The 9,223-nt window shown below is 45.3% G+C and overlaps 1 long non-coding RNA gene across 1 annotated transcript; it reads left to right on the top strand.

Annotated features, from left to right (window-relative positions):
• The first annotated feature begins 351 nt into the window (after positions 1-351).
• On the top strand, positions 352-4,499 carry LOC134173263 (uncharacterized). Its single transcript, XR_009968196.1, has 3 exons — positions 352-687; positions 3,535-3,650; positions 4,267-4,499. It is a non-coding gene; the product is annotated as an uncharacterized LOC134173263 (long non-coding RNA).
• Positions 4,500-9,223: the final 4,724 nt, after the last annotated feature.

Below are 9,223 nucleotides of genomic sequence, written 5' to 3'. Positions count from 1 at the left end.
TTTGTGGGAGGGAAGGTTTTCCTTGGCTAACAGTGGGAGAATTCTCTTCCTCTGCTCCCCATGCAGGGACAGACAGTAGCTGAAGTAGAGCTGAAAGGCAACTTCAAAAGAAGAACAGAGAAGTGACGACCATACCTCTTTCCATGTTGCACCAGCTGGAAGGATACATGCAAACCGAACTGACTTTCAGTGGTTGCTTCTATCACTTGTTTTCCTTGTTCCAGAATGATGAGAAACCCAGTTCCCCGCTTTGGGAAGCGGGGAATGAGTCAGGACTTGCTTGTGTTACGAACCAACTTCTTTGGCTTGCGCAGCTCCTCCATGAGGTGAAGCACCGGGGATGAAGGATGAAGCTGCTCGTTCCTTGCCTTTTCTTCAAGTAGAAAGAAGCCATCTGGGGAGACTTACCTCCATGTAGCAACGTTTGTGCTGCCTGGAAGGAGCTGCTGTCCCTCCCGGCCTTGGTCCGCACTGCCGTCTCCTGTGGCTTCGGCTCTAAGGGAAAAGTTTACTTCAGTTTGAGGGTATTTTTGTGCACTACCTCCTTTTTTTTTGTTTTGTTTTTGTTTGACAGCCATGACAGCCTCTCCTCATTATTATGGAAAATATAGGGTTGGTGGTAATTACTATCTGAGCCTGAATGGGAGCAGAAGTGGGCATAGACGGCACTGGCCTTTCTTTGACAAGGTATAACTTTCTTCTGAATTTCTGTGTTTAATTAATGCTTATTTAAAAACCACTTTAATTGGCAGTAAACACCTCAACTTTTTGTACTCATTAAAATGCACCCATTGATGTGTGATGGATTTTTTTAAAGCTTAATTAACTTTCTTCCTATATATATAACCTATAATAACGGCAAATACTGAAAACTGCCTTCCTCCCCCCAGTTTTTGCCCTCCTCTCCCTCCACCATATTTCCATCACTTGAAGAAAGGCAATAGAAGTATCTCCTGCCTTGGCCAGGATGGGGAGGTGCCCTGGGGACACTGATTCAGCCCCTCTCAGAGCACCCAAGTGCCAAGTCGAAGGAACCAAAGAACCTCTACAAGCGCTTTTCTCTTTCTCCCACATCACATTCTCAGCCCACATCTGAGCCACAGAGCAGGCTTTAGTGTAAAACTTTCTAGCATGATGAAGTGAACCATGATTTCAGACTGTATTTTTGAAGTGTTTCAGCATTTTGGACTCTGAAATTAGATTCACAAATCACTTCTGAATGTGGGATGTTGGTACTTCTTGCAACTGCGATCCTTCGTATACAACGAAAATCACCAACAAGCCAAGCACATTATAAGTAATTCATGCTAAATATGCCGTTTGCTTGGTTCAGCTCTTACACAGATCATTTCCCAGTTTTTCTTTGCAATTGCTGGAATATTCTTGTTTAAGGTGGATGAATCAGAAGTTTTAAATGGGGTTTGTGAAGGTGCCTCTACTGAGTACCTTTTAAATGCACGAAGCAATGATTTCATTTCCAAAAGTGCCTCATTTAAAAAGAAAAACCTTTTATCTTCAGCCAAATGTAAACTTGCTTAAAACACCCTGTAAAGTGTTCTTAATTCTTCTTTACTCTGTGTGCTCTCTCTTACCCAGTTGATAATCTACTGCTGCTCAGTTCCTTTCTCTTTACCTGGCTCAAGGAGCAATTAGGCTCATCATCTGAATTTCCCACTGCACTAATAACTACACTAAGATATTCACTCCTGCTTTGTAACTGAGCTAGGAACAATATTTAATGGCCATTGCATCTTGTCTGTGTTACAGGAATCTGCCTTTCTGTGGTGATGGACGCAAACCTTGAGGAAACGGCCTCAAGCTGCCCCAGGGCAGGTTTAGATGGAGCTGAGGAACGATTCCTTCCCCAGAGGGTGCTCAGGCATTGGAACAGGCTGCCCAGGGCAGGGCTGCAGTCACCGTCCCTGCAAGTGTTCACACAGCGTGGAGACGAGGCCTCAGTGCCATGGGTCAGTGGTGGCCTTGGCAGCGCTGGGGAACCGTTGGATTTGATGCTCTTTTCCAACCTGGTTGAGACTATGAATGTATGATTCTAGCTGCAGCTTATCACTCAGTAGGGCATCTGGTTTTTGGAAGTATGTAAATAAGTGCCCGGTTCCTCTGGGACAGCCAGTCTTGTTCCCCAGCTTGTGGTCACTTTTCAGATACCTTTTCAGAGAATGACTTTTTGTTCCTGGCATTTGTGAGAGACTGAACCGAAATCAGGCTCCACCAATCCATTGTCTCAAAGATTGGTATGGGAAGTTGAGATGGGATTCCACCATCCATTGTCCCCAAGATGGGTGGGAGGAGTTGAGATCAGACTCTTGAGGATTGGTGTGAGGGATCAGCTGCCCCCATTATCCCAAGACTTGCTGCAGGCATGTGCAGTTGATGGGCTGGCTGCAAGGCCAATGAAACTCGTCCACCATGAACATGCTGTACGTGACACTAAGAGCAGAGGTATTGCCCCCAGCTCATTATAAAAGGGGAAAAAGGTAATCCCCAGGGAGGACACCTCCATGAGGACGCTCTCCATGGATGATCAATACAGTCCCTGAGGGACACCCTCCATGAAGACATCGCCATGAGGACAACTCCATAAGCACACCTTCTCACTTCCTCTTGCCTGAATTGTCTCCTTCCAGCAGGCAGGGCTCGGGCCTGTGGCTGCGCACACTTCAAACTATGAAGCTTGCTGAGTTTCTGCTGCTGCGTGGTTTTTCTGTACACAGTGGGAACAGAACAAGATGTGCACTGATTAAGGACTTGATTTCTCTCACTTGCTCAAGGTAACTTAATCACAGAGACAATATTTAGTTCTTACTTGAAAATCCACATCCATGTGGCTAAATGTGGACGGCATGCAGGAGCTGAATGTTAATGCTAACTTTCTTCCTGGGCTGATTTCAAGGCTCTCGTTACAATAAAACGCTGCTGCCTGTTAATTTGACCATGTCAATAAATAAAAATGTCCATAACAAGTGGATGAGGCTAATTAGGATTTTATGGCTGTGTTGTTGTGGTTGATGGCTGTGCTGCCGGCTTGCTGGCTCTTTATGTTTCAGTGATGTACACCTCATTGATGCATAACATGTAACACCTGTTGATGCCTTAAATGTTTAGTCCTGGCAATTGGCCCTAGCATCATTTCTGGGTACCAGGGCTTTGTGAGCAGGATGCAGGGCTCATAATTAGGCTTCCTCTCTTTAGAAGAGCTTTTCCTAAAGGAAGACTTGAAAGCGTCTGTAGTCCTGGTTGAAGTTTCCTGGAGCCTGTGGAAAAGGCCACTGTTATTTTCTGGTGCAAAGGGGCACCAGAAAGTTTACAGCTGTAAGCTGGTTTGGTCCTTGCCTCTGAGGCAGGGCAATCCCTTGCAATAGGATGCTGAAGGCTCCTCCATATGCTCCATGCACTCTCCATCATGTCCCAGCAAGCACACAGCACCTTAGCTTAAGGTACCATACAGAAACATAGGTGTTCTGAAATAAAATCAGTTGTCACTGAATGGAGCATCCATTCTTCCCTGTTTTTCAGCACAAGACCTGCCTAAGAGTTGCATCTGTATAGCGAAGAGCCATGGAATGATTTACTTGTAGGTGGAGTTTCCTGCTGAGCCAAACTTATTTCAGGCTTGCTTTGAAATGTAAAAGGTGATGCCCAGCTTACCTTTGTTTAGTGGAATGGATTTAACTAGATCTGCTTGAGCTGTTGCTAAAACATATTTGGTTTAAAATATTTATTTATTGTTCCAAAAAACCTGTCAATGTCTTGCTTCTAACAGGGTTTTCCATCTGGATTGCACAAGCCCATTTAACACTATGCTTAACTAGAAATACTACCTTTTGCCTGGAGCTCCCAGGCTAAGCTCCACAGTGGTTTACGTGTGTCAGGGGAGCCACCCTGTGCCACTGGAGGGGGCAGAGGCACCTCCCCATAAGGGCAAATAAGGCTGAGCAGGGCTTTGTGGCAATTGTAGCCGCACACCTTGGGTTTCTGTTGTGTGGAAGTTCAGCATGGGTGAGCAGGTTCCTCTGCTTCTTCCTGTTAGAAGACCATTAGAAATGGTTAATTCTATTATTCTGCACTATAAAACTATTAATCACAGTTTTGAAGTAACTGGCAATTAACAGGACAGAAAGAGAAAAAAGGGTAAGCAACCGAGCTTGGTACGAAACCCAGCAACTGAACGCAATAAATAACTCCAGCAGTTTATTCTCCCTGCCTCAGTCTTGTCATTCTGTACCATATTGAAACTTCCTTTTTCAGAAAAGGCCATGGTTGCCAAATGAAAATAGATGTATTTCCATTGGGTACAATGGCAGAAACGGGCAAGAGAGCAGCAACTAAAGCAGAGAAGAAGGAAGAAGATCTGATTAATGGCTTTCCTCGAAAGGTAGGTGCATTCAGATGGGGGTTTCAGAGTTTTCTTCCTTGCTTTATGGCAAAAATTCTCTCTTACAGGAAACACCATGTTTTTTCACAGCAAACAACATGAAGGAAATAAAGAAGGGGGGTTGTAGCTTGGATAGTGGCCCCTGAAGTGGTGGGAAGTGTAGTTGTGGTCAAGCTTGTCCCTGACCCATGCTTGCTGTAAGTCGCCCAGCACCTACCATAGGTACCTGCAGTTGGTCCTGGGGACAGTTTGTTGCTAAGACTCTTCTCCTGCCAAAGCCATCTCTCTTCTTAAAATGGGGTTTCCTCCCATGTTCATATCCATCTGCACACGTTACACAGTGTAGGTTTGTGCTTGCCTGTGATTTCCTTGTTGCCAAGATGTTAATGACTTGAATCCAGGGGTTAGTTTTATCGATTGCCATGCTGGTGTCACAGCTCCAACAGGTAAACTGCCTTGAGAAGCTACCATGGAGAACTGATGGATTGAATGGGCCAGGATTGTTCAGGAACCCGATTGGGTGATCACCGATGTCACTAATTTGTCAGATTTTTGCCACAGCAAGCTGGTAAAAATGAGGATTTTTGGAAACTGGATGATGGTTTCCAGACTCTTTAAATAAGCCCTTTAATAGAGCTCTCTCCCCCATGCTAGGAAGACAAATGCAGAAAACTGGAGGAGTGAAAGTTAAAAGCAAAAGAAACAGATTTTATGGTTTTTCACCAAGAAACTTTTACCAAAATGAAGAATTTCTGTTAAAAATAATTCTGTTGAACAGGCCGCTTTGCTTTGATGATTGTTTTTATTTTTCTGTGGTGAGTTATTTACTGTTTTCTTCTCTCCTCATTGTGTGGCCCCAGGCCTTCCTAAATGCGTTCTATTCAAACTCTGCTCTGAAGACAGAAATATTAATTTCCACATGGGCTTTTCTATAGAACTCATCGCTATGGTAACTGAATGTTTCATAAACATTAATGAACTTACTTTCACTGCACTGCAGTGAGGCATTGGGTGGTAGCATTATCCCCATTTCATGATGAAGAACTGAGGCAGAAAGAGATTAAGTAGAAAAGTATTCACTAATTTTAAGTTCCCAATCTGAGATGCATGGTCTGATTTTTCAGAGGACTTCGCTTGTTATCTGTTCAAAGCACAGCTCCCATTGCCTTCGCTTGCAGCTGTGAGTTCACATTTCTTTGTGCTTTCTGTACTCGGGTAGAGACTGCTTTAATCCTGTTCAGACATGGCCTCTTTAATTTCTTTCCCCCAAGATAATCAGAAGGAGCTGAAACTTATTGGGTACTGGCCATCTATTCTTCTAGCCGAAATGACAATAGTTAACCTAATTTTTTCCAAACACTAATTTGTAGCTTTGATGTTATAGCTAAAATAAGAGCTGCCCTTATCCTAACTTCTCACAGATTAGAAAAGCATTTGCTCTGGTAGACTTTAGTTTTTAGCTTTCATGAAAGAGAGCAAAACTCCTGGGAGCCACTTGTTTTGAGGATAGCTGCTGATGTACCAAACAAGCTAAACGAATATATTCTGTTATATGGGACTTTTCAAGCAGGTGAATCGAGTGTCTTGTTTCCAGCACACCTGGGCTTTGGCAAAGTTCAGATTCGAATCATCCCCCTGTATAAGGAGGGGTCTAAAAAGATCATTTTCTGTCTTTAGGCAGTGGGGCTTTATAGTGGCTTAGGATATCTTGAAGACTCAGGCCTTAATTTGCATCAGCATATGTCACTTGGACCCATGGCTCCCCTCATTTAGAGCAACTTTGCAGGCTCCTGTCCCATTCTTTTCTTTAGAGCTACAAGCTGTAAAGCTCTCAAATGCAAAGTTTGCTCTCAGGTCTTTCCCAGGAGATTTACTTCTGGAGCAAACCTGTGTAGATGTTTTTCTGAGGCAGTGGTTTAGGAAGGGAGCTCTGACCCCGTCTTAACCAACGAGGTGCAAACAGGCTGCTGTAATATTGTGTTGTTGAATTTTCCTTCCAGTGCTGAATGACGGAGAGCTTGCCCTTTTCCTCAAATCTCTGCCCGATCGAGAGATGAGTGAGCTGGTAACTACAATATCCAACAGCTTCACCAAGTCGAGAATGTGATGTTGGTGTAATAACGCTCAATTTTGCACACTTCAAATCCATTAGTAGCAATTACCTTACCTGAGGTGTTTTGAGTTAGTTTTAGCATGGCATTCTTGCAGTTGGTAGATAATGAGCATAATAATGTATACAGCATTTTCAAGTCTCTGTTTTTAGGTACAATAATGCCATTAGGATTCTATTTAGCAAATGTGTGCTTCACACAGAAAGTTAAGACTTTTTTTGTTCATGTTTCCCTCCCGCTTTTTCCATCACATCTCATGGCCTATTCTGTGCAGTGCTGGATTTTTTGAAAGAGCAGGAAGGTGTTTGAGCCACTGCACTTGTGTAAGAGCAGTGGGGGCCCAGTATACTGAGCACAAAACAAGGATGCAGAAGAGCAGGGTTGTGCTTTAGCCCTGCCACAGCCTGCTGGCCACCCTTGGGCAAGCTGCTGTGTCCTGTTTGCCCAAGGGATGAGGATGCTGACACCCTTGCAGCATAGTGGCAAGAGGTGCATGTGGGCTGTGTGGTGCTGAGAGATGCAGATGTCGCAGTACCTTTCGCTAGGCATACTGGCTCAGTCATCTGCGCTGGGGGTCCTCGGGCCCCCCAAGATGATCCTCTGCCCCACTGAGGCTTTTTTCCTTCTTCAGAGAAAGAATTTATAGCCCAGATGGAGAGTTACATCTGAGAGAGGATTCCACCTTGGGCCTGGGACATAACAAGGGGTGGATGGTAAAGCAAAGGTGGCTGCAGCGCATGTTGCCCCATGCCTGCTTGCTTCCAGAAGTCAGTGATGTCAGACAGGCCTGCTTTGGGTGGGATAACCCTGCCCTTGCTCGGGGCACCCCAGTAAACCACCATTACAAGGTCCCTCTTCATCCTGCAGACCCTTGCTGTCCTTGTAGCAATGTAACCGTTTCAGGAAAAGCTCAGATTTTATCCTTCCAAAGAATTCCTTACCAGAGAACGAGGAAAGGGCTGAGGAGATATAATTGATGCCTTTGTAGATGTCACTGCTAAGGTCTCTGACACAGATCATACCAGCACGTTAAAAACAGCTCTAAAATGTTACAGCGCGCCTTTGGTATTAAATCTGAACAAACACAAAAAGCAAAGAGTGTGTGGGCAGCCACACAAAATTATTTGGGAAACTGGCTTGTACTTGCAGTTGATGTGTTTAGAAAAAGAATAAGAGCTTGGAGAGCCTTCTCTGTTCCAAAAGGAACACGTGGACATGTCTTTGGCAGATGTGCACCTTCTCTCCAGCTTTTTTGTACTTGATACTCTATTGAAAAAGCAAACCAATTCTTTTGGCATTGAAATCTCAACTTCTTACCTTCTTTTCACCTTGATCTTTCTCACCTCTTAGTTGCTCTGGCACACCAACTGCATGCTCATCCACTGCCTCCTCCTGCCCTGTGAGAACACCTTCACAACACTGGCTATCCCATGCTCAGTGGAGGATGGTGGAAAGCTGTCCTGGTGGTGCTCAGCAAGGAAAACTAGGCTGGATTCCAGGACAGCAAGGTGCTCAGCAAGGAAAACTATGCCGGGCAAGGACAAAGTGATGAGAAAGCACCCGGCTGCATGACGATAACAAAGCGCTTCTGGCTGTGGGGTAGGCGGGATGAAGGGGCGCAGAGCCTGTCCCCCCTCCTCTCCTGCTGCCTCTTCTCCCTGCCTGCACCACCTCCTGGCCCCTTCAGCTGCCACGGTGACTGCCACCTCCATCCGTCTGCTGCCCCGGATGTCTGCTTACTTGACAGCGGAGCCCCAGGGCTGACCCCATGCGCAGGCTGCACGCTGAAGGGGAGCCGGAGGAGGCAGATATCACCTCTCCGTCACAGCGTGCTCAGGCTGCTCCGGGGGCAGCGCAGCAAAGGGCTGGACCTGATCTCCTTGCATTGCCATCACCTACCCTGAAATTAGTAACAGCACGTCCAAGGTTAGTGGCAAATTCAGATACCCAAGCTGCATAGGAGGAGGGTGAATAAAGGACAGCGGCTGCGTATAGTATAAGCGCTTGCCTTAGACAATGCGTGACCTCTGAATTAAAGAGCCCAGGATTAGCGGTGAGCTTTTTGCATTATTGGGCCCATTTACAAAAAGCTTTAGTCCTAATTGTATGGTACCACAGAGCTTTAACTTGAGCACATATTGGTTTTGTAACCTGATCCCCACGTAAATCATAGTCGGTGAGAGCGGAACAATTAGTGCCTTAATCTACTGGAACTGCACAGTATCTTTAAATCTGAATTTTCCTGATCATTATGGGTGTTACAAGAGTCAATTAATTTACACCTCACACCAAATGTAATTAAATCCCACGATAACCTGACTGTGAAATGAATGGGGAGGGGGGAGGATGAGGAGCAAGGCGGGGAAAGGCCTTTCCTCAGACCTCACGGCTTGCCATGGATGGAGGTGCTTCCTCTTCAGCTTTACAAAGTACGGAAGTCTTGGGTCGAGGGGGTCTTGATCCCTAATTTCATGCTGAGCTGCTCTGTACTCCCAACACAGCCTGCAAGAAAAGCATTCCATGTTTGCTAGCCCATTTAAGTGCCTGGGAAAAGAGGAAGGCCTTGATGTTGCAAAGAGCCCAATGCCTGTAGTTGGTCACCTAAGGGAATCCACTTATGACTCTATTACACAGTAAATTAGCAGAGTGGTTCAGTCAGGTATATTTATCATGAAGAGAACTGAAGATAATTAATACACTGCATTGAATGCAAATTGCA

The sequence above is a fragment of the Pezoporus occidentalis genome, unplaced genomic scaffold (assembly GCF_034315485.1).
Source record: "Pezoporus occidentalis ecotype Australia unplaced genomic scaffold, CSIRO_AGI_Poc_V1 ctg50, whole genome shotgun sequence".
Taxonomy (NCBI): Eukaryota; Metazoa; Chordata; class Aves; order Psittaciformes; family Psittacidae; genus Pezoporus; species Pezoporus occidentalis.
This window is presented reverse-complemented; position numbering and strand designations above follow the sequence as displayed.